Source organism: Ambystoma mexicanum, chromosome 2q (genome assembly GCF_040938575.1).
Source record: "Ambystoma mexicanum isolate Mex_15411 chromosome 2q, UKY_AmexF1_1, whole genome shotgun sequence".
In the NCBI taxonomy this organism is placed as follows: Eukaryota; Metazoa; Chordata; class Amphibia; order Caudata; family Ambystomatidae; genus Ambystoma; species Ambystoma mexicanum.
Window position 1 is genome coordinate 1162663091 of NC_090924.1, and position 24950 is coordinate 1162688040.

The window sequence follows — 24950 nt, forward strand, 5'->3', positions numbered from 1 at the left end:
TTCCGGTGAGCTTGCCGTCACCCTTCTTTCCGGACCAGAAAACTCGTAATGAAGCCCAATGCTGTGTGTATAATTGACTGTTATGGATGCTTGTGTGACCCCGCAAATGCTGTAGCTGTTTGAGGAAAGCATCCACTGGCACTGCCCATCCCGTTCCTGCTGGTTCTTCAAGAAATATTGCAATAGCTCGGTCTACACTGCACCTGTTGGAGAAAACTCTGTGCTGGTCCTGTTTAAGCTGTGCCTGTTTTCCGCTTTGTGTGTATAGGAACTGTGTGTGCTGTATTTTTGAGGAAAGCTTGTACTATTTTAAACTTGGCAGCACTGCTGCCTAGGCTGCGACGTATGGGTCCTGTGTGGGAATTTGGATCTGGTGCTTCCCATGCTGTGCCTGTGTGCTGTGAGATAATAGCTTGCAGTGTTGCTGACCATGATGCATCTGTCCAGTGTGTGTTGGAAGTTGTCAATCCTGTTCTTTGTGTCAGGGTCCCTTGCTCTGATACCCATATTGTACTTTTCTTGTATGTTAGGAAAGTTTCAACTCCTGCTGTGTTGTCTTTTTTGTGTGTAAATAAAGTTTGCACTGTTTGTTGCCAGTACTGTACCTGTTTAGTGAGTTAAGGAAGCGGCGTTGCACACATTCATGAAACACAATTAAATTACTTTGCACAGCAAAATTAATAGTACCAGGTGAACCTTTAAGAAATGGGACATTTTAAAGAATATTGGGCCAGTAAAACTGGTTACAAATCCCAGTTGCACAGCACACTATATCCTCTGCTTATCAAATCTGGGAAAAGCAGAGTTTTTAACATATCTCCACTCCATCTCGTGGCAGCCAGCCTGGCTGGGAGGCAGAGTCACTGCCCTATTTTTGTATCCGGCTCTAATATCAGTCCATTGGTGGTAATCAGCCTGGTCAAATCATTTTCACCAGGTGGATCCCCTGAAACAGCAGATGGTGCTTTGGTGGTCTACCCCCCTGCTTGGGGTTGGTGGAGGATGGCTCATTCCTTTTCTCCTCTCCATATGTGAGATGCCAAAGGAACTCCCTCCAGGTGCCTGTAAATGCACTAGAGCAAAGGGTATTTCCCTGCCACCCCTGATACCTGGAGAAAAGATGTGAGGGGGCTACCGCCACCCAAGCCTAGCGGTTGTTGCAGCAAAGCTATTGACTAACACACTGTCAATTCCAGTGACTCGAAAAGTGGTTTCTGTCATTCGCTTCAGTGCAGGTTTATGGGATGCAGGTGGCGGCACGGATGCAGCAAGCAAAGGCAGTGGTAGTTTCACCTCCAAACTGGGTGTGCCCACAGAGAGCCAGTGGGGTTGGGAGAAGGAAGTAATAGCCTCCTTCATACAACCTTCAAGTACATGCCAACTGTATGTTATTAAAGTGGCTCACAATTGCCATGAAAAATGCCTCCCAGAGACAAATGTGTGTGAGGGCACTGTGGGAAGGGGATGTCTGAGTGTCATTATTTTCAATTCTACTAATATCTTAGATTTTGCCTATTTGTATAGCTAATCCTTCCTGGTCTGGTCATAGCTTCTACTCCAGCCTGTTTAGTATATATTGGGCCTCATTACGACCCTGGCGCTAATGGGTTAACGGCGCCGTAAAAGGCTGCGGCGCCGTTAACCCATTAGTGCCTTACTACGAGGTCCCTTTGCGCGACCCGACCTGAACGGCTGGTCTAGACCAGCCGTTAAAGGAGGGACCCGCAAAGGGACCTTGGTGCTAAGTACGGTACCGCAATTTGCGGCACCGTACTTAGCGCCTTCCCCAGTCCCATTGAGCCCTAAGGGGCAAAAATGGGAATGGGGAAGGGCCAATGGGGAAGGGCCAATGGGGAATTACCGCCCCGCCAACCTTGGAATGGGGTGGTAATTCCCCATTGAACATTGGCAGACTTGTTAAGATACCGGCACCAACCATGGTGCTAATAGCGCCATGGTTTAGCGCCAGTATCATAATGAGGGCCATTGTCTTTGTGTAAGAGAGCGGTTTAATTTTATCTCATGAACAGGTCTCAAACATGGTGGAGAAACTGCAGCTTGTGAACATTGTGGACAAGGCATGCACGTGAAGTGGCGAGGACACAAGTGGGAGGAGGACATTGTATAGTGCAGACAAATGGAATTGGTAGTGAGGCTGCAAAACTACCTTTGTCCTAGGGTGACACAAACCATTGCACCAGCCCTGCTCCTGGGACTCTGAAGAGGAAGCATAAAATTGCAAGCTCCAGGGAACAGAATGCCATACATACCTTGAATCCGGAGGAGCAGAGGAGCAGTCAGGACCAGACTAGGCAGTGACAGCAAGGGGTAGACTGCAGTAGGGGAGAGCTGCAAAGGGCCCGGGGTTCTCTGTCTCTTAGCCTGATCATTGACGGCTAGGTGCTGCCTCCACACTGTGCGCAGATCACCAGTGATTCCTGTGACCTCGGCAAGCCTGTGGAAGACGCAGCAAAGGTTAAAAGGCAGACAACAGCTCAGGATAGCAATGAGCAGGGGATAGGTCTGGAAGGCAGGCACAAAGCAGATGCAGCCTGACGCAGGCAATCCCACAGGATGAGGGGCAGGCAAAAGCATTCCAAAGACCAGGATACGGGGATTAAAATAGCCTGTGGCTAACCTCAGAGGATCTGGTGGTGGGGGACCACTGAGAAGGAATCATAAAAGCTTCTGGGGGTATTTAACACAAATAAAATACAAAGTACATGACAGCGACATGCATAATAATTGAACACCTAAGGAAATAAAATGACATAATAAAATGAATAACTCATACAAACATACAATTTTTTCAAATGTCCAAAAGTTTATTCTATAAATAAAGGTTCGTAAACCTTCCCACTGACATCCTGCACTTAATGGACAAGTGGAGGTTGCTTCTTGGGGGGGTGGGGGAGGGGCACGCGCAGGAGGATGGAACCTTCCCTCCATGAAACGGGTTGTGTAAAACATGCAAACGCAACATCTCCCAAATGCCAAACGGAAAAAGAGAATCTAGGGGATGGGTCTGGGCAGCCAGGCTGACAGTATGGAAAATCCCCAGCTTGCTGGAAAAGCAGTCCATAGAGCATAATGAAATACATAGGCCCTCATTATGAGTCCGGCGGTAGCCATGCCAGTAAATACCGCCAAGTCTGCCGCCGGAGTCGTGAATTTTTCGGTGCCCGGGAATGGGCAATTACCGGGGCATTACAGCCCCGACTGACCCGGTAATTGCCCATTCCCGGGCGCGGGAAAATATTAGTCCCCTTTCCCATTGAGTCACATTGGACTCAATGGGAATGGGGAGGGCAGATGCACCGGCACCATTCATGAATGGTGCTGGTGCATCCGTCGAGGTCTGCTCGTGGGTGCCGGTACGCCCTCATGGCCTGACCATTCTTACCGGACCGGCAACCTTATAATGAGGCCCATAGACTTCGAAGCATTTTAAAAGTCCATTAACTCAAACGGTTTCTTTCTTACTACAGCAGCTTTACTGTTCAGTTTAGAGGTGTGTGTAATACACCTGAACATTGAGCAGGCCTTGTCGAATTGCAGTTCAGACTATTTGAATGGGGATTTGCCCTAATATCTATCGTCGCAAGGGATGGGGCCTACAGGCCAATGCCCTGGTGTCCAGGCACTGTCCCTAGTACCAACCACAATTTTGGGAGTGTTACCCCCAGGCAGGTCCAGACGATGGAAGGAGGCAGCATGATGCATGGTCAGGGAGAGTATTGGCAGTGCAGATAGGGAAAAGATGGCAAACGTCCATGCTCTGGTCGTCTTCCCCAGAGAGACCCCTCTCTCTAGCTCTTCATGCCACGCCAAACAACAACGCTGACCACAACTCTTAATGACTGCGTTAGTGCAAGGTTTGGGACCCTGTAAAACCTGAACCTAGGCATAAATATGAAGTTAATTTTGGAACCCTATGAATCCGCAATGCCAAGGAAGTGGGAGGTGAGGTAGCCTCACTGTAACTTGAAAGACAGTGAAACATTTCTGGACCCAGTGAGCCTACAAGGCCTAAGAAGCGGAAGGTTCAGCAGCCCCATGGAATCTTTGAGGACTGAGACTTTTGACAACAGAGTCCAAAAGGAAGCCTAGTCCCCACATCCAGCAGCAATAGTGTACCCCAGAAAAAGATCCTCCTGATCCTAATTTCAATTTTCTTCCGCAGGGATAGATGCCAGCCACCATTTAGTTTAACCCATTTATATACGCTTTATCAAACTCATTGAATTAAACTGTCACATGCCAATAGCGTTAGTGGACAAACGGAAAAGAGTCCTGACTGGTTTCCTTCAATCAAATGGCAACCAGTGTTTTGTGCTAATGAACCGTTCAACCGACTAGTTGCACTCGTAAATCATCTGGGAACCAGTGCTGGATCCTCTCCACCAATGTTATTTATCACAATGTACAGTAGCTACTACTGAGTGTATTTTGTTTTCAAGTGTGCAGTCTTTTTAACAGGCCCTGCCAACATAACCTAATGTCAAAGTCCTGCAACATAACAGGATACAAACAGGAAGCAGCTGAGTATTGTTTATCTACAGGTTTTAAGTGCTAGCTTCATCTAGTTTACAACGCAGGGTTTGATTAAAAGGTCCTTTCAAACGCACAGCGGCACTTAATACAGAACAGATTAAGGAGTCTGCAGGACAAAACTTCTACTGATGTGGCAATGGCCCATGCAGTGCTTAAAACCTAGGGAAAGATTCCAAGTGCCAGGGTTGTTGTTACCGGTTCAAGACCAGCTCTGGAACAACTCTTGATCTCAAAATGTGAGGGTGTTACACAATACTATGGCCTTCATTACAACACCGGCGCTAAACCCTGGCGCTATTAGCACCATTGTTGCTGCCGTTATTGTAACGAGTCCGCCATGGTCACATGGGGAAGTGCCACCTCATGCCAAGGTTGGCAGGGCGGTACTTCCCCATTTCACCATGGCCCTTCCCCATTCCCATTTTTGCCCCATAGGGCATAATGGGAATTGGGAAAGGCGGTAATTACGGTACCGCAAATTGCGGTACCGTAATTATCACCAGGGTCCCTTTGCGGGTCCCTGCAATAACGGCTGGTTCCAGCCGCCGTTATGGGAATTGGGCGTTAAGGGATTACCGGTACCGGTAACCTTAACGGTACCGGTAATCCCCTAGCGCCAGGGTCGTAATGACCCCCAATAACGTGTGTTCTTCCTATGTGTGGTGATGTCATTTGTTTTCTGCAGTATTTGAGTAAGAAGAGTTTGATCATCATTCATTTTCTATTGCCTTTGAAAGGGTTATATATGTGTATATATTTGCACAGTACTGTATGCTTCTGTGTTCTTACCATTTCTGAAGATCAATGGCATTAGCGTGCTTTATGTTTATTTTATTTAATGCCAACAACTTGGCTGCCAACACTGGACACCATCGTGTGGGAGGCATTGCAAGTGGATGACACAATGGAGAGAGAGAAAGGTCAGGGGCCAAAACAACCTGCTACATTCTTGGCACCCGGGTCGTGCCCAAGGGGGAGTCTTTTGGTAAAATGTGATGCAAATTGTGCATTTTAAAGAATATTTATTCAGTAACAATGATAAAACTGCTAGCCGCAGGGTGAAGAATCACATCAAACTGGCCCACATTGGCCAACAAAGGCACCCACTTTGACCACAGAACCTGGACCACAATAGCATTTTGTGTTTTGTGTTTGGGCATTGCCCTGTTTCCCTTTAGGCCAGTAAGAGCATGCTTAGCACTCGAGTGGAGATGTGAGAATTGCACTATAAGCCAGGAGGACAACATCGTTCTGTGTGGCAAGGAACAGTGGTCAGAGCTGCATACAATCTCAGTGAAGGAGCTGAGGTTAAGGAAGTGCAGGAATGTCCTTCAAATCAAGAATAAAGGCTTTTGGGTGCCCAAAAGAAGCCATGCTCTGTCTGGCACAGCTGACCCACCCCCTACACTCAAGAATGCAGAAGAATATTTCAGATGCTATACAGAAAGAAGCTTCATTTGCACATGCTAAATACAGCACAACAGCAATCGAGGAGGAGAGAGTCAGCCTGAGAGTGAGAAACACTAGATTGCGCAGACACACATCAGAGGGAGACGCTTCCGCACAGTAGGAGCTGACAGCTACACATCAGCATGGTGGATAAAGGTCGACAGCAGCCGGCAGATTGCTGCTGCTGCAGAGAAGACGGGAGACCCCAGCAGTAAGGAACCGCAGAAACCAAAGACTAAACAACACAGGATGCACCAGCATCCTATTCTGCTGACGCGGAAACATAGAGACTGAAGAAGTTACGTGGAACAGCAGACCGCATTAACCAGAGCAAAGGCACGGACGCAGAACCGCATGGGCCAGAGCAAAAGCCTCTACTGCAGAGCAGGGCCGCCGTGGCACAGGTACATGACAGCACCAGAGCAGCAGTTGGAGGGTGATGAAGCCGCAACCGTGCCCATGCTAGACTGGAGGTACAAATACCCCAGAAGGGGGTGAGAAATGCAACAGACCACACCGTCCTGAGAAGGCCCAAAATCCACAGAGGGCTAATGACCTGAATACCTAGAAGGTGTTGTGGTGAACATCAACCTATACAGGTCAGGAGGATACATCGCAGGAGAAGGGATACGTTCAAAACGGTATGGACTACATGATGAGGACATTGTTGTGACCCAGAGGACCAGCTGAGAAACATTTTATTTTTGTTGGAACTGTTCTATGATGCCTAAAGCTGGAAGAAAATGTAAGAACTCCTTGGTGCGGGTCAGAAAATCAGACACTACTAAGTTACCCAAGGGGGAGTAACCCTATACCAAGTTAAAGTTTAGGTTCTCTTTCTTTCTTTACATTGTGATAGGGCAGATTTTAAGTGAACGTAGGTTTTGACAGAAGACAGAATTTATTTTGTGGGGGCTTTCTGATGAGCACACATTTGTTGGTTTCTAGAGTGGGGTTTAGAGGAGGTTTCTTTAATTTCTTTAATAAAGCACACTCTCTAAGTATGTCCTCTTGTCCATCTCCTATGTCTTACTTGCCACACTGATTACCCATTGTGAGCTATTACCTAGACATGTGGCCAATTTTTAGCAGTGTACAGGGGATTGTCTAGATCTCAATGTGCTCTATTCAATCAAAATTCAATTGAAAAAGAAAATGGCCATGAGTTTCTAATAGCGAGAATTCTTAAGTAACGTATCTCAAAGGCAGGTTTTATGTATGCCTCTATCTAATTTTGATTTTTTTTTTTGTATTGTTTCACTTCATCCTTTGTGTATGTGCTTGTCATATATTTGACCAATGCCTTGAAATTGATTTCTGTGATTGTAACATCCCTTTTAATTTTGGTAAATGGGCTTGTTGGTTTACTCTTCTGTCAGTATGTATATGTCTTTTATTATGTATATTCTTTTGGGTGAATCAATTTATACATTCAACAACCATGAGGAAGGCCTTAATTGGTTGAAACACGTGTTGGCTGTTTTGTTCTTTTGAATGGTTTGGGCACATTGGATTAAAAACATTAAAGAAAACTTTTTCTAACAGTCCTTGCATTTGTGTGATTAGGGTAGCAGCGAGGTGGCACTGCATGATTATTTGTTCTTTTTCAATTCAATTTTGATTAAACAGAGTGCATTGATGTACAGACAATACCCTGTGCATAAGCTAGTAGTCTGTGGCCCTGGGGCTAGTGCCACACCTTGCTCTAGACCGCTGAAGCTTATCATATAAGCTATTCACAGGCAAAGGCAAAGTAGCTCGAACCCTGGTTGAGCCCCTCTCTGTTGAGCGGACACTTTTTAGCAGTGTCAGGAATGGTTTAAAAAATGAAGTTCAATCGGTTAGACAACAAGCTGTAGAGAAGCCCCACAACCCTCACACCAGAAAAAATACAACCCGATAGGAAAAAAGGCCGAGCACACCTCTTGCAAGGAGAACAAGGTTCATTCTCATGAAAACACGTAAGCGATAGCAAAGAACTCTGCTGCCACAGAGCACACTGGAAAAATTAGTACAAGCATTGCTTTTTTGAAGGTGAGCCGTGTCACAATTGATGTACAACGCATAAGGTACACATCCACGCAGCTGGTTGGTGCAACCCTATACATAGGCGGCCTGCTCCATAGGGGATGCCAGGTCATTGGTCCCAGCTTCTTCTGTCCATCTTCTTCCACGTGGGGTTCTTCGTGGCACATCATCGGGTACTGGGTGTTTAATAGCCAATAGCCTGCCCTATCTGTGGCCTGATGTGCACCTGGTACTGCAGACATGGGCGCAGAAGGTACTTTCGGGGTCACACTATCTTACAAACCCCAGCTCGATCCCAGATGCGTCAGTGCCGTTCCAGTTCTTCCCACCTCAGACTTAAATATGTTACCTTCCCTCCCTGGCACCTCATAGCAAAAATCACAGGGGCCTAAGGTGTCCTGCTATGATCCTTTGGATAGATTAACCATCTAACAGCTTTATGGTCGGTGGTCTGGGACTGACCTGTACTCTGGAATGTTGGGGTCTTGGGACAGAGGCACCTGGACACAATAACTTAGAATTTGCGATGGGGTAGGTCAGAGGCTCGTGGCCTCCTTCCCGCGGGATAGATGCTTGCAAGGAGCTCTCTGCCCCCTCATGGCCTTGTAGGCTGCATTCCTTCTGAGTTACATGTACTGTTAGTATGAGACAATGAGAGGTTTATGAATCCCTGCTGACTTTGGCCTTCCCCACTACTGCCCAAACTGAACCCGGCTCCTGAGTTCACACGCACATTTCTATGTTTTGCGCTTGGGCCTAGAGCCCTGGCTGCAGCGGAGCACCAGGCATCGATTTCAAGATGGCTGCTAGTTTCCTAAAATGACGTTTCATTTTCTAACACAATCCACTCCAAGTTACATAAGAATCAACTATAATGGAGCTTCTATTTACGCCCCCTCCCCCTGCAACCTTCCCCAGCCCCTACAATGCACTGTTAGGCCTCTGCCACATTCAGAACTTCTTGGGGGCCTGGGAAGATAGCCCCCACTTCCCAACAATGCCATCCCTGCATCTTCAGCTGACAGCCATGATTCTGTATATTGTCAATGGAAGGCTCATAAGGGAGCACACCCAGCACTGCAAAGACAAGGGTAATGAATTCTTGAGGATATATAGTGCCTTTTACCATTATTATAGTCTTAATGCACTATTAGTGGCAACGCCCTCGGAGGACCAAAGTTCAGAGTGTTGGTGGTTATGGAGTACGATTAAGATGTGTGTGTGCATTTGGCCAAAAAAAGGCTTAACAGGGCTGGCCAGGCTCCGGTAGAGAGCAACCCATGCGATCAGGCATGTGGATTGGTATTGAGAGGAGTCTGGAGATGGTGTGAGTGCCACAGACTCGTTATGTGTTCAGTGTGCCCAAATTTGTCATAGTTCTGCGCTGTATTCTGCTGACAGAGGTGTTGAGGCGAAGTCAGGTCTAAGTAGGCAGAGAATTATGTGAACAGCACAACTGAATTTTGTCATAGTGCATGCTGTATTCTGATGCCTGCCAGTGTCCACCGGAGTGGTGTGTATACGTATTGATTGAGCTTTGTTGTTTTGGGCACCTGCTCAGGTACTTGGCTTCTTCTGTCGTTTCTTGTGGCTGCGATAAAAATGGTTAGCAACAGCGATAGTGTATGCTCCAACTATTTGCCACAAGAGGCATGCAGGTTGTACTTCCAGATTCTTCTAGGATGCAGTGATGGCATGCCTACCCTGCACTGCAACTACGTCAGCACCACATGCCCCTAAAGAAGGCAATTCTCTGTCTCATCCCGTGCCAGGCACTACATACCATTCTTGAACCTCCAATGACTCACCTCGACACACCACAAAAAATCTCCGACCGGCCCTCCCCAATGAATGCAGGCTCATTTATCAAGGCACTTACTTAACTCATTTATTTTGTATATTGAAATCCCTGTTGAACTAATGTATGCAAATGAACAACAAACAAGCAAACAGTACAACTCCCTGTCAGTGAGAATGAGTACCGGAGGTCAGACCTGCTGGAAATTAAAAAAGCCCATCACTCAACATTACCACAAATCGGGGGTACACTAGGCATTCTGTGGGCAATTCACCTAAGTGTTGTAGGTCTGAATACCAACTCGCCAGAAAGAGAAATGAGGCCACAGGTCATCAGATGTTTTGGACTACCACTCCCATGATTCCTCCCCATTGACAATGGTGGCTAGGGCGGATGCGTTTTGTGGTCCAAAAAATGTGCGGCCTAATCACGAGTTAACAGTATTAGCGCTGTCAATACCACTCCGCCAGATCATGAGTCGGCACAAATATCGCTGGACCCAAAAAGGCACCAGCACTATTACAGCCGACAGTAATAGTGGCAACGACACAAAGCACAAATACAACCATATCACAAGTGCATTCTCAGTGGTATTAGCACTGAAAACCGGCACTAATGCAGCTGATAATTACCTCCAGCTGGAGGTAAATGAACCCAGGTGCCAGGAATCAAGTCACAGGTGAACATAATGCACACCAGCGGGCTACATAAAACTCACCCAGGCCCCAAACACTATTTGCAACAGCATGCTGCCATTATGTAATGCAAGCTGGGACAGGCAGCTGCTCAGGCTGTGCAGAACAACCAGGCCAGGGCACAGGGAGTACAGGGGGGAGTGGAATGATGAGGAGGAGAGGCAGGAGAAGGAGAGCATCCCCAGAAACGTGAGTACCGATCCCCAGGGTCCGGCCATCACCCTGGGTCCTCATTGACATCCAGTTGGTAACTGAGTACCACCTGGACAGGGAGACCATCACTGAGCTGCTGGCCACAATACATGACGAAATTGGGAGCAGGATTAACATCCGCACAGCCGTGCCCCCACTGGTGAAGCTGGAGGCAGTCCTGCAGTTCCTTGGGACGTGCACTTTCCAGCACTCCGTGGCCATGATGCATGGCATGGCACAGTCAACATTCGGCGCAGTCCTTGGCCATGTGAACCAACACACCACACTGCCCACCACCCAGGCCAAGGTGAATAACATGAAGGCCCACTTTTATGCCACTGCACGACTGCCCAATGTGATAGCAGCCATCCACTGCACCCATGTTGCGTTGGTGGCGCCCCAAGCCCATGAGGTCATCTACCGGAACCTCAAGCACTACCAGTTCATGAACATGCAGGTGACCTGTGGCCTTGAGCTCATCATAACCCACTGCAGTGTCCGCTACCCAGGATCCACCCACAACACCCATAACTCCATGGCCTACACAACAGCACCCTGCCGACATACATGGAGAGGCACAGAGGACAATGGACCTGGATAGTGGGTAAGTACAAACCCTGCCACATATGCACGTTGAAGCACAATTACAAAAATTGAGGGGGTAGCCACATAAAGTCAAGAGGAGGCACTGGGAGCACCCGTGCAGCCCCTGCAAAATCGATGGTGGGCATCCAAGGGTGCATGCACACATTTGACACACCAGGACACACACATGGTGATGGACACACACCGCTGCCATCATAATGACACATCAGACAACATGTACCACAATGCCTCTTGAATGTCCCACTGTGCAGCTCCACACAGCAGCACCCAACAGCATGTCCACCGTGCCACATCTGTCTGCCGATGTGCAGTAAACCCGGACAAGCCACAGAACACCCACCGCAAAGTCACTGTGTGCATGTACAGGGCAAGTAATCAATGGCATAATGTACAAATGATGCACACCCATCCCCCATACACATTGCATGGCCCGGATGCACACAAGAAGGTTAACAGTTGCCGGATACATTGAGACTGCATAACCATGCATGAGACAAATGACTGATGTATGTATTATGGTATCTGAGTACCATGCAGATGACTCCGGATATCCGCAGCTGGCACGGCTGATAACCCCTGTGCATGACCCACATAAACCACATGAGACTGCCCACAACCAGGCCCACAGCCGCACCCATGTTTACATAGAGTGCATATTTGGACTCCTGAAGGCCCAATTCAGGTGCCTGTACCGCACTGGAGCGGGCCTGGTGTATGACCCTGACAAAGTAGGGAAAATAGGGGTTTGCTATGCTCCATAATATTTTCCTAAGAAGGAATGTGCGTCTACCCCCCGATGCTGACAGGCCACAGCCAGAGGAAGATGGTGATGACGACCATGTGGCAGGAGCCAGGGCAGACGCCCACAGGGATGAAGTGAGGGAAGGGAGTTTGGCCCAACAGGCTCTAATAGACAATTACTTTTAATTTCTTGACCTGACCCAGTACACAACCTTATGTCACTTTTTCAAACTACATCCCCCTTCTCCCACCCACAACCAACACACCAGCACACTATATCAAGGCCATTCAGGCCAACAATAGTCATGCAATTCATGATGGCCGTGCCCTCTTCTCCCGACCCACAGCATCCGGGGAGTGTGAGCGCAGCTGGTGCAGGGACCTCTGCCTAGGGGTGCTCTGTTGCGAGTCCTCCGTGGAGGTGGAGGTGGATGGTATAGAAGCTGCCACCTGCAGCTGCTGGCATTGGAGGGCATTGCCCTCACTCAACTGCTTGGCTAGGGCAGAGATGCCCTTGCACAGCTCATGCACCCTCTGATCAAACCCAGTCAATGAGGTTGTGTATGCTTCCACGGCTCTCCTGGTCTGCGCATTGTTGTGGGCCATCCTCCTTGTGGTCGCTTGGATGGCCTCACTGATCACCTGCATATGCTGGCTGTGCTCACTGGCAATATTCTCCATCTGACGCTGGTGTTCCTCCATCTCACTTAGGTGTTCCATGGCTACAGCCAAGTCAGCCGTCGGCTGGGGTGGTGGGGTGCGGTGGGACGTCGCCTGGCAGAGCTGGCAACTGGGGAGCCATAAGAGCTGGTGTCAGTGTCTGGTTGTAGGGTACGTGCGCGCCACCAGCGTGCTTGGCCCAGTGACCTTGGGGTGCGCTCAATTGCCCGAACTGGGCTCTCAGGCATGTTGGGTGATGGCGGGTGGCGACTGTGGCCAGGTGTCAGGGCTACTGCTGCATGCTGGCCATCACTGCTGCTGCTGCTTGCCCTTGTCCCTCCTGGGTGGTGGCTGTCTGGCTGTGTCCTCCCTTGCAGTCTGAATTGCCATGCTGTCATCCTCACTGTGAACAGTTGTGCGCCTGGCGGTGTGTCTTGCGCCTAGGGGTAGATTTGCATCCCCTTTGTGGGAGTGGTGCTGGAGGTGGCGTGGGAGGTCAGACGTGTAGATGTCCTCACTGCATCCTCGACTTCTGACACCTCTTGTGTAGCTTGTGTGCCTGCAGGGGAGATAGGGGATGGCGTTAGGAGACATTCCCTCACATGTTTTGGCATACATGAGTGTAATCACATGGTGAGGGGTATGGCATGGGGCTGTTGCACTGATGCACGGGCTGGCCTGCTTGCATTTATTAATGGATTGGCTGCAATAGGTACACGTGCTGGGGGGGAGAGGTTTGGGGGAATGCAATTGGCCATGGTGGCATGGCATGGCTACATTGATGAACTAGCCGTTTATTTGCTTGCATGCTTCAAGTCCCTATTTACAACTTGACTGTTACGCATGCTGATTGAGGGGGTTTGGTACTTGTCACTGCCAGGTCCCGATGGGGCACTGCTGTGACCCTGTCATGGCTGTGTGGTGCCTGGTGCTTGGATGTGTCCCTTGGCTGCAGACCTCCCTGCTCTGGCTCGCAGGGGAGGCCTTAGTGCGCTGGCATATGGGTGCTGCCATAGGTGTCTGTGGTGGCTCCCACGCACTGCTCCCAGTCACAGTGCCCGGCTCATGGGTAGTTCTGCTGGGGGATGCTGTGCTGAGCTGTTGTAGTTACATGCAAAGGGGGGGAGTGGTTTGACTCACATTCAGACTCCTGGGTGCCAGCGCCCACCTCAGATTCTTCCACTCCCTCAATCCCCTCCATGCCGATCACAGTGCTACATTTTTCCTCCCAGGATGTCAGGTCAAGTTCAGGTGGTGAGCCTCCCCCTGTGGTCATGCTTTCATTTCGATAGTGGGACAGGATTCCCTGGACTCACAAGTCATTCCAATGCTTGCAGCAGTCTTCCCCATCCCGGGGGACGCAGTCGACTGCCAATACTTTCTGGCTCACCACGGCTGCGGTGCAGGGAGGATGTCTTCTTCTGCCTGGCTCCATAGAGCTCGGAATGGTGGGCCACAACCTCATCCACCAGTGCTATCAGTTCTTTGTCTGTAAACTTTGGTTTACGCTGACAACCTTATGATGCCTTGCCCCTTGTCCTCTCCTGAGACATGTTTGATGGTCTGGAAGTGTGGATGGCTGCCAGGGGCGTGGATTTTGAATGAATTGTGATTTCCAAAATGGCTGCTGCAGTGTTTCCCATTCCGGTGGTGACGTATTTCCCAACGGCACTAATAGCGCGCACTAATTGCACCAGCACTCGGCCGTAGTGCTATTAGCACTGGATTTTCAGGCAGTAGACCGCTTCCCAGCACTGTTTACATCAGGCGCAATTAGCGTTACCGACGGGGCTGTGTGCACATGCCCGCATACTTGTGATACAGCACTATTTGCGCCACGGCTCCTGGCGGTAATGCTATTTCCACTCGGTGGTAATAGCGCCTGCATACCGCCCAAGTCGTGATGAGGCCCTCAGAGAGCTACACATGAATGGGGGAAAACCAACAGCGCCCTCAACTCCCAACACCCAGAGCCAGTTTTGTCATAGGTCAGCAATAGTAGGTGTTGTAGACTAAAACATGTGGAGAGTAGCAGGTCTAAAAAACTGATGTTCATAGTGGCTTAGTAACTACACATGGAAATAGAGAGAACAGTGCAGCCAGAGCCTGAAATACATATTGATAAATGTGAGTGTCTTGATTGTTCAGAGGATAGCTCAGTGTGTTAAGCACTCATTGAAGATATATGTGCTCATACGCAAGATTACAATACCAAATTCCAGCAAGGCCGACTCAGCGTTTCAAATGTATGAAGTTGTTAAGCCTGCATGTACATGTACTTTGTTTTATAGCATTCCAGGTGTTATCATCACCAATGTACCTGCACCAGATAACGGTTGCTATAGAGACTAACGTAGCGTCAGTATGGTGAAGGTCTGGAAATTGGTTTGTTTAGATGGGGAGTTGTAAAACATAGGCAGGCACCTGCAATGATGACAATAAAGTGTTAGAGGTGTTTATGTATCCAAATTCCAGACTGTGGAACCAAAGTGTTCATGCTTGGATCTTGGCTTTGCTAGCAGATGATACAGTGATCCTGGGCAAATCCTATATCACTGACAGTACTGTACTGCCTTCTATGAAAAGGTTTGCTTCTCACATACTGGTGGCATCGTTTGGCCAATTACCTGATCTTTCCTATCAAGCAGGCCATTTGAGTGGAAGGCGTTCTAGACAGAAGAATGCAGACCAGATATTGCAGACTTCTTACAAGCATATTTTAATGTCTGCCTATGTGACAAAAAAATGGTTTGCTTTTTTGTACAATTCAAAGGTTTTTCTACACGTTTTTAAATACCATTGCACAAGCCTGTGTTCGGGGTGTATTTAAAGCTTTAAAATACAAAAGAGAAAACGATCTGAAATCTTTAAAGATCACATCGATAAGTATGCTGGTAGTTATATACTTTCCTTGATGATGGAGACAATGAAGCTATAATCATTCCCATTTTGCATAATATGTTTCTATAACGTTTTGTTTTTTAAAATGTTTATATTGGGTTACGTGATTTTCATATTTTCCAAGTATGTAAAATAGGATTATTTTAGCTCAGGGTAAAAACTAGAAATGACAGAAATTGCAGAGTGGGTACGAATCCCAGCTTCACCTCTTAATCAATGTGTGATCCTGGCTATCTCATTTAATCTTGTATTTCCTCACCTGCCTAAACCTTTCAAAACTGTCAGCCCTTCAGAGTGATTCCGTTCTCGGGGTATGATCTTTAAAAAAGACTCACTCATGGTTTCACTGGCTATATATACAGCCTTATCACGAGTTGGGCGGTAACCCTTAAATGCAGCTGTAATGCTATTACCGCTGCATTTAAGGGTCCACCCAATCACGAGACTGGCAGCATTTACCCCAGCTCCAAGCTGAAGGTAAATGCACCGGAAAAATTCCCATTTTCTGGCGCTAATAGCGCTGCGATATTAGCGCGTGCTAATTGCGCCAAAAATTCCCCATTGGACCCAATGGGCAATGGGGAATTACAGTTACCGCCCAACCCTTGATCTGGCGCTAATATCATCGGACTGGTTGGTGGTAACGCTATTAGCGTGGGCGGCAATGCCGATGATAATATCACCGGGTTACTGCCCAACTCGTGACAAGGCCCATAGTGTTGCTTCCTCTATAATGATAGTGAGCATTGATATATTACACACCAAGCCACCTGTTTCTATTCTCTCAAATGGCAACACTGCTTGAAAACCATGTCCCACTTCTAATCTCAGTCTGTCTGGATACAGACACCTTCCTGGTATCTTCAAATCGTCATACAATCTCTATGATATGGTATGTGTAGTTTTATTCTTGCTTCCCTTTAGTCACCTGTATCCATGCTTGAGCACTTTTGCTGTCTCTGAGGCAGCTAATCTGGGTCGTTTGATCATTCTGGATTATGTGTACCTTTGTCATCAAATCTGTGTCCTGCAATTATACTATGTCCAGTATACCTTCCACGTGGCTGCTATTGATGAAATGTTTGCTGTGCCTATTCTTGAACAAAAGTACTCTCGTCGCACGTGGCTGCTATTGATGAAATGTTTGCTGTACCTATTCTTGAACACAAGTACCCTCGTCGTAGACTGCTAATGTTGCCCTTGAAATGCTACTTATTTATCACTCTGATCACAACAAGAATGAAGAGGGTGAGGTATCTGAAAGGGAGTTTGATCACTGCGAGGCAGCCTATCAAGCTATCGGTTGTTATCGTAACACGGGGTGCGGCGCACTAGATATTCTATATCCCTTAATTGGTCTGTTGGAGGGGCCCCAGAGTTGTCCGTGCTCCGGGCCCCCAAAGTGCTTAAAATTGCTCTGTCTGACGTAATAATTTTTTGCGCAACATTGTAACAGTACGGCAAAGCATATGTACAAAAAGGGGTAAACCCTGCACGATGTCTGTACGTGGGTGCTCCATACTGCACTGCAGTGTAACTGCAAAAGCCTTACACAGTACAGGAGGGCAGGAATCCTGGGGCAGGCATGCCGCCTTCAACTGGTTCAGTACAATGTGAATGAATAACTTCAAAAAGATAAAGGGTGTCCACCTTATCGATAATGTGCTTTGGCCAGCTTAATAGGGTTGTCTCAGACATCACATGCCTGGACACAGCAGCAGGGAGAGCACTTCCCACAGCAGAAGATCACATTTGAGCTGTGCGAGTGAACATAACAAACCAATGGGAAGTTCTGCAATCAACAAGAACAATGTGCATTCTATTTAAGTTTGCACCTGGAGCACAGTAATGCCACTGTACAGTGGATTCGGACCTTGGAGCCATATCATTGCCATGGTTATCTTGCAGGATGCGGGAGAACTACCCCCACAGAATAAATGCTATGAAACACTGTGCTGCTTGCTCCTGTGTCGTCCACTCACTCTTCACACTGTCCATCCTTTCTACCATCACGGGCCCTCTCACTGCAGTGCTAGGCTTTGCAAGGGAGAATGTATCAGATCCAGTGGGCATCATAGGTCTTTTGTCCTCACAAGTTGCAATGCAAAAACAGCAGTAGGATTGGCGCCAGAATAATCATAATGCGAATCTTGTTTGGTGATGCTATAATGGCAAGAGCATTATTGTCAAACGCATGAAGCTCATTGTGTTCTAGCAATCCCCTAGGCGCTGTATTAGGGTTGCTTGTGTTATTCAAGATAGTGAATGGATTTTCACACCAATTGCTGACCCTGATACTGTGTAGTTCTCTTTTAATATGAGCTAGGCAAGGGACACCAAGCACCTTCTCCTTAGCACATGTCTCTCAATACTCCCAATATTTGATTGGTAAACCCTATTCTTTCCTTGAGCCAAACTGATGTCCAGAGCACTACTGGGCTACTTCCGTTTGTATTTGCTATGTACCTTTGTCCTCGTTTGTCTTCTAAAACAAGTGTGCTGATCTAGGTAGTCCCAGGAGTCATTTTAGGAAATAGTTCACAGTCTTCAGGATACAATCAGTATCCTCATGCCCCATCCTGAGTCATATAGGTCTATTCCTTTGGACATGCAGAGCAGGTGTAAGGTTAAAGATTACTCGGCTCGATTGCTTCATTGCCACTGTTTGTTTTGAAGTGTGAGGTTCTCGTGGAATTCTGTTGCTAGATAATTATGTACTGTGAGAAAGTGGCCCAGTGGTTGGCATCACTTAGACCTGGGAATGAAAAAAAGTAAAGGCACATTTAATTTTTGTTCCTACTACCACAATCCTGTTTTATCCAAATCCACTATTATATCCAGTGGCCGAGTGGTTAGCATCATGTATTTATTTATTTATTTTGTTGCTTATATAGCGCGCCAAGCCCAAAGGCATCTGTGCGCTCTCTTACAGAAAAGGTTACAATTGTTACTCATGTTACATATATACAATAGTCTTAAGGCATAATAGATACATTTCAGGAGGCGCGATACATTATTTACATGGTTACATCGAGGAATCCAAGGATGGCTAGTGGGAGTTCGATATGTACAGCAGACTTGGACCGTGAATGACATAGCAAGGTCCTCAAAACCAGTTATAATCCGCAAATCTATATCTCCAGGCCACTACACCCCATCTACTATTGAAGATCCACCATTCAAGGAATTTGTCTCCCCTCAGAGTCAGATTGAAACCCTGGACCAGATGGCAAAGGGTCATTTACGGATTCTGGAGGGCGAGAACTATAGAAAATCTCCACTCTGAACCCTTGTGTCAGCAACAGCACAGGATAATGTGGCCCTCGTCTGAGCTATCTAGATCCAGCTAACTTAACTGAGAAAGAGACTCATCTCACATAATCCCTCTTTTCTGCAGAGGGAACACTCAGAACAAATCCAGCAAACTTGATAATAGATTATGGGGCAGGAAGACTATAAGGGAGGTTGGAATCAGATGTTCCACACAAGGGTTTTCTATACCCCAAGGAGGAGAGAAATGTGAGGGCTATCCCCACCCTTTTAACATTTAATACCTAGAGGAACAGTGAGAAATGCAGAGTTGACCTGCAGTGCAACTAAACACACAGGAAGAATTCACAACTCCAATTGCAGACTAGAAGAAAAGTAAACTAGTCCTACCCGCAGAGCTTCGACTTGGAGGGGGAAACAGCTGTCTACAAACAACCCCAATATTGATATCAATGGGAGTAATAACAGCACTACACCAACAGAAGAGAAACATTTTTCTTAGCTCCTTCACCCAAATCAAAGGGACTGTGCAACACATAAATCAACCTCCTGGCTGCAGTGAACAAGCAACTGAGGCCCAGGGTGGGGAGGTCTACCAGCAGCTAGCTATGAAAGACAGCCACAATCAAAACAACTTTGTTTTTTGAGATATCATTATTCTAGTTGTGTGGTAAGATTTCATCAGGCTGATGGATGGCCTTTTCATTTTTTCTGGATTCACTACCTTCAGAGAAATATCCAATTTGCTGTGCCTTATGCCTTATAGCGGCTACCTCACTTGTCATTGCAAGTTCATCCAGGTTCTCCCATCGTAGTCTTGTCTCATTATTGGAAGGTGTAGATTTGAACTGCACAGGGGATTTCTTGATATCCCCAAGTGATGCTTTCAATCATCTCCAAAGGGAAATGATCGCTATCTGACAGCACACAGGTGGTTGAGATGTGCTTTTCATATTCACTCCCCACTTCGTTATTGTGTTTTACTTGAAATGTGTATGTTGCAAGAACAAGGAAACAAGTGCAACAGAGGGTTTTACAATATCCACACAAAAATACGAAAAATGTACTATTGAAACAAAATACAGATAAAAACATACTCAAGAACCAAGCAACAAATACCGTATAAAACAAACAGAGGAATTAAAATACAGCATTCCTGAACCAACAATGTAAGGCTTTACGAAACTTCAAATATTCTGGCATCGTTCATAATTCAGGAGGGACAGCATTCCAACATTTCACAACTGTGCCAGAAAAAGATAGCTCAAGACAGATTGAATCACGGCTACACCTCTAGAAATGTTATATTTATTGGGTAGATAAGAAGTAGTCTAGAAGTGGATGACTTTATATTTAGAAAAGTCAAAATGTGTGGGTTTGTGGGCTTGGCGAAGTATTGTTCCTTATACAATTCCACACTGTTTCACCAATCTGCACCAAATTTTGCATAATTACTATTAGGACCCTACAGACATTACTGGCTACATGATATTTTGACACCCCATCCCATACCCTGGAATTTCAGCAAAATTATAAATCTGTTTGTGGGTTTGTGGCTTGGCAAAGCGTTGTTCCTTATACAATACCACACTGTTTCACCAATCTGCAACACATTTGACATGGTTACCTGTTAGGTCCATCTGCAAATTACTGTGTATAGAACATTTGGAAACCCCACCCCTTTCCCTGGATTTCAGCACCTTCACACATGGGACAGTTGCCTAAAATCAGAGGAAAATCAATGGGGTCGTAGAAGGACCGGTCCTCAACCCTAGAAAGCACGGTTTCTGAGACATTTGCACCGAAATGCACCACAACGAACTGCAACATGCTAGGGGGAGGCAACATGTGGGAAGAGAGCACAGTAGGTCCCAGTATGCAGCAGCACATCATCTCTCGCCTCCCCACAACATCAGCTCCAGGGTACGTCAGCCAGCCACACACGCCAATTCTCAGAGCAGTTTACTTCAGAGTACAAAGCACAGCAAGTGTTAAGCAAATCGGAACAGCAACCTAGAGGATCATCGATTTTCAACAATTGATGGGAGTGTTGAAATTTCTGTCCACAGAACCCATTTGGACAATTGGTACTCTTTGCGCGTACATGATACAAATTAATTTAAAAACAGATTCTTGATTGAAAATTAAGTCAGTGCATGCTTTTTAAAATTGGTGAAATGTGATCAAATTTATTGTTTCCTTGTACTAACGTGACAGAGTTAAAAAACACTTTTAATTGGGCCAGGGAGAATTTGGGGAGACCTGCTAAAAGAGAATTTCCAGGATCAATACATGATAATACTAAGGATTGCACACATAATAGAATTAGGACTCAATGCGGAACAATGAGCTTGTAAAAAGTGAGCTCATTGGCCCTCGTCAAGTCCTTACCTGCACTACCAAGCCTCCCTCCCAGTCTCGTTCAGTGTTCGAATGGCCGCCATGGAAAGGGAGATGGGACTACATGGAGTCCATTCTCCCTCTCCGTTGGAGCCATCATTTTTGTTTACTTTTTTCTTAATTTTTCAATGGCCGCCATGGAAAGAGAGAAGGGAACATATAGTCCCTTCTCCCCATTCGTGGTGGTCATTTTTTTCCCTTCTGTTTTTCAGTTGCACAATACCAAAGGCCTCACACAACATTATAAAAGTCACTATTAGTACCATGGTCTTACTGGCCAGGATACTAATAGTAATAAGTGAAGCGAGGGCCTTACCGCAGGTGCCAGTGCATTACCTGAAGTGGTAATGCCCCACCACCCCCGCTCGGAGCTTATTGCTTAAATGAACCATAGAGATGAAAGGTTTAACAGCTCTCAAGTCAAAAAGGTCATAATTTGCAGATTTGACCAAATAATTAAAATGAGGCACTAATGAAATGAAACCCAATGATGTTATAGAGTTAGCAAATTCCGAGGAAGCCCCAGTAATATTTGCACCAGAAAACCATTTTTTAAAACCAGGTTTAGGAGAAGGATATGAAAATAATAAAAACTCAGTTTTCAAAGGGTTGCATTTTTAAAAATTAGGCTCCATCCAAGAATCTATGTTTTGTAGATACCAGTGAAGAGGTTTCATATCACCTTCCAACAAAATGTTAATATAGAGTTGTGTATTGTCTGCCTTTTGGTGAATACACAAATTGTGCTTTTCAAGCAAATTTCTTGGTGCTTCCACATATAAATGAAAGAGAATAGCTGACAGGATTTACCTTGTGGAACTCCAAACTGAACTGGACAGGAATCAGACCGTTCTTAACCTTCAGAAACTGATAATGGGTTGGATAAAAAAGAATGCATGCAATCCAAAACTAAACCTCTGATCCCCATCCGAAGCCCTAATATCTCAATTGTTTCAAATGCCGCTGTCAAATCAAGAAGAATCAACAACCAGGATCCCCCCTCGTCCAAAATTTCAAACATATTGTCTATAATGTACAGAGTTACTGTTTCCGTGCTACACCCAGAACGAAAAATAGACTGAAAAACTGCCAAAATGGTGTGCCTTTTTATTCATTCACTTAGTTTGTCAAAAAGGCAAAGCTATTGATTGGAAATTGGAAAGTCAATCCACATCTAGAGTTGTTTTTTTAACAGGGGGCGTTCATGTCCTGTTTTCAAAGAATCTGGAAAGCAGCAACTTTGAAGAGAATAATGGATTAACTGAAGAAACAGAGGGACAAAAATGGGGAAAACATCTTTCATTTTCGAGGCTGGACAAGGATCATCAGAAAAATGAGTTGGTTCATTCTTCATCATTAGAGGGAGTTTCCAAATCTGGGAGAAAAACAGATTTCCAAAAATATTTAACTTTGCAAGGCAAGTCTGCAATATTATTTAGCCTATGAGGGATCTCTTTTTTGATGTGTGAGATTTTCTCTGAAAAAAAATGTAGCAATATTTTGACATTTCAATTCAGATAAAAAAGGACGATTAGGTAAACAGAGATTCGACATTACTTTCAGTAATAAGGAAAGTGCTTTGAGTTCATTAGAATCCAATACAATGATCGAATAATAATAAAGTTGTTTAGCCTTGTAGATACTATTGTAGTTCTTGCTTTGTGGTGATTTTAAAGATTGTACATTCTTTGGTGAAGGCTCAGGATTCCATTTACATTCCAAACTCAGAACCAATTTAGGTTTACGATTTCAGTCTTCTGTAAACCAAGGTGCAGAAGGTTTAGGACAAATTGATTTAAGGGGGCAGTATTACGTATGGCTAGTTGAAAATCTTCCTGAAAGTGAATCAAAACTTTGCTTACTCAACAATTATTATATTTCACCACTAAAAGATTTGGAATGGCCAAAGAAAAAGAAGAACTGTTAATTGACCAGAGATCCTGTTTAAATACAATCAATCTTTTCTCTTGGCCTTGATAAGATAAATGCTCAGTTGTGATACTAAATGCAAGTAATAAATGGGCTGATCAATCTACATTAGTACCCAGCGAGGGACAATCAGATTGTCACAAACAATGTGATTGGTTACCCATCCGACAAAGACTCACCTGCTGCACTCTGATCAGAGCGCTGCGTCCCGCAGAGTTCCTTCCCTTTCTTCACCGGCCGCCATGGAAAGGGAGAGCCCCTTCGCCCGTTCCATGGCAGACATTTTCTTTATTTTCTTTAAAAAAAATCTTTTTAATGGCCTTTTAATGGCCACAATGGAAAGGAAGAAGGGACTATTGTGCTCGAGTCAAGAAACCGTTGACACGCTGTTTCTCAACTTCAGTGAAAATAGTATTAGCACTGCGGAACAACATGCCTACTAATAGCAATCAAACCCTTGAAGAGGAGGCATTACCGGTCAGGTAATATAATTATCAACCCAGGGGCATTACCTGAACGCTAATGCCCCCCTCCTCGGTTCTATTGCTTTATTAAAAGAATATACTAATCATTTAAAAATGTTTGGGCTGATTATACCCAATCCAGAGTATTAATCTTAACAAGCGTACGGTACAAGATTCATCAAGTTAATGAAACTAAGATAAGGAATTAAAATTAGAACAAGAAAACTGTTCCTAAGGAATATTACAATTTTTAAAGAAGAGATTAAACATGCATTTGTTATGAAATCCATAAATTAATTCACAAATACTGCATTTGGACGAGGAGGATGATACATCACAGAGAACTGTAGAGTTAACGAAGCATGAACAAACATTTGGCAATTCATTTGAAAGATACATTTTTCAAACCCATTTGAGCGCATCCTGATGAAAAATCGTGAAATGTTGGTAAGTAAAACCTCAAGAATATTTTGGGAAAGAGCATGGAACCAAATTTCAGTAATGACAACTGAATCAGCCTGGTGTGCCTTTCAAACATTGAAAATAGCAACTGGATGAGAAACGGCAGAGCGACCATTAATTAACAGGCCTTTTAAATGATCTTTCGGTACCCTTAATCGTTTCCCAGTCTTACGCTCATCTAGAACAGATATAACATTGTTAATGTTCTTCGACATTTGAAACAATGAACATGAAACTATAAAATTTGAAATTCAAACAGGAATAAAAGCTGGAATAATGTCCAAATCAGACTCAACAGAAGGCAGTTTACATAAACCTATTATAATTCCTGTCCGCAATTAAGCTAAGATTTCTCTTACAGTAAAGTGGCGCATCCGGCATGGAAAAAAAAGCCAAAATATGCACAGTAGTCTTAATGAAGCTCGTGTGAAATTAGAAGGAGTGAACGCTAGTCCTAACAGATCTGCTCTTCTGCCATTCATTTGTACGCTTGGTATGTTCCACTGGGATGCCTCATCTCCCTCAAAGAAATCTTAATATAACCTATAATCCAGTTGCCAGCTGATAATGCCCTCTAAATTCATTGCATCATCCAGGCTCTACAGTTCCAGACTTTCCACACTTATTGTCTATTTTGAATTCAAGAATCCCATCAAAGGAGTTCTCATACCATCATGTGATGGGAGAGTTCTAATTATTGATCAGTGGGACAGATTGGTCTAGGCAAGATGTTAAAGAAATTGCCAAAACATTGTAAAAATCTATTTCAATAAACCTGAATGAATAACCTGTTTTTAATTA